We start from the raw sequence: 1,790 nt of genomic DNA, 5'->3' as shown, positions 1-1,790 counted from the left end.
CTTATTTTTTTTTTGGTATTACATTGATAATAAATATTTTTAAGTGTTTGGAATAAATAATTTATACTGGTATATATTAATATACTTTTTACTAAAGATTTTGTGTGTGGTAGCTTGTATAGCGGCAAAATTCAGTTTCTGTGTCGAAGTTCAACGAATTAGTTGATCGAAATACTGAATGTTTTTGTATGCATGTCCAAGGTATTGGGTACAAGTCGACTTAACAAGTAATCGTATAACACAACCCCTAACAAGTAATTACATATATATATATATATATATATATATAACTGTAGAGAGAGAAGTATGTAGATATAGTATATATATGTATATATTATACCCAGTTTCTAGTTTGAAAGGGAGAGGTCCAGGATAGCCTGGTAAGGTTTGGACAATGGTGTGAGCAGCAAGAAGAAGAGTGGAGGAAGCAGCCAAAAGGAGGATGAGGAGGAACTCCATATGCATTAGGATCAGGGATTACTTCTGTAACAAAGAGTGAGGTGGGGGTGGTATGGTATGTGAGGATCTTTTTATCCTGAATATGATAATTACAAAAGATTGTAGACAAATAGAATATTACAAATAGAATAACCCCCTCCCCCTCTCTCTCTCTCTCTTTATATATATATAAAGAGAGAGAAAGAGAGAGATAGATATATAACTAATGTGGGAAAAGACGTTACCGACAGATATCACTGATGGATTACCAACGGATACAATCACCGATGGATTATTTTTTTAAGGTTTTTTAATTGTATCCATTAGTGATCCGCCAATAACTTATCAGTGAATTTTTGCTGTCGGTGATATTCCTTTTTATAGTAATATAAATTTGAACAGATGAAACGTTTTGAGTCTAATATTTGAGTTTTTGTTTGATGTATCAAAGTTGATTAAATTGAAAGATGGTGAATTAGAAAAATGTTGTTTGATTCTTGAGATTGCTTTGACACATGGTGATGATGTTGATATTGCTGGAAAATATCTTTATAAGGAGTTACAAATTTTGTAGGGCATGATACCATATGAAGCATACGATGCTAAGAAAAGCCTTGGACGTCTATTCAAGTTATGGAGTTTGTAAGAAAGGTTACATGTTACTTGCGTACAAGATTTTGTTAACTCACAATAGCATTATTCAAAAGAAGTTTTTTAAAGTTAAAGTTATTGAAGTTATATTTATGGACTACCATAAATCAAAAAAGGCTTAACGAATTAGCAATTTTAGACATCAAAAGTAAGTTTTAACAAAGATCGACTCATTAGACTGAACTTGAAATGTTACATTTTGATTTGCATCGTAAAGGCGGGTGTGTGGCATGAAATAAGGGTGCGATGGTGATGAATGATCACCAGTTTTGGGTATAAATGAGACACGTGTCTCTGTTCTTGGAAGTAGCAGCATGCAAGAAACAAAGAATTGGAAGCAAATTGACACTGCATACACCTTGTACCTTGCTTATTAAATTTATAATATATCCTAAAAAATTATCCAGAAATTACCTTTCATTATAAAAACATCTAACCAATTTTTAAATGATACCTGTAATAAAAACTATATTTTAATATATGATAACAAATAAAAATATAATTAAATATTCCTTATTATAACTTAATACCAAATACTTTATAAGATGAAACGTTTTGAGTCTAATATTTGAGTTTTTGTTTGATGTATCAAAGTTGATTAAATTGCTTATTTTTTTTTTGGTATTACATTGATAATAAATATTTTTAAGTGTTTGGAATAAATAATTTATACTGGTATATATTAATATACTTTTTACTAA

The sequence above is a fragment of the Cynara cardunculus genome (assembly GCF_001531365.2).
Source record: "Cynara cardunculus var. scolymus isolate 2C chromosome LG 2, CcrdV1, whole genome shotgun sequence".
NCBI lineage: Eukaryota > Viridiplantae > Streptophyta > Magnoliopsida > Asterales > Asteraceae > Cynara > Cynara cardunculus.
The sequence above is the reverse complement of the archived record's forward strand: the minus strand, read 5'-3'. Positions refer to the sequence as shown.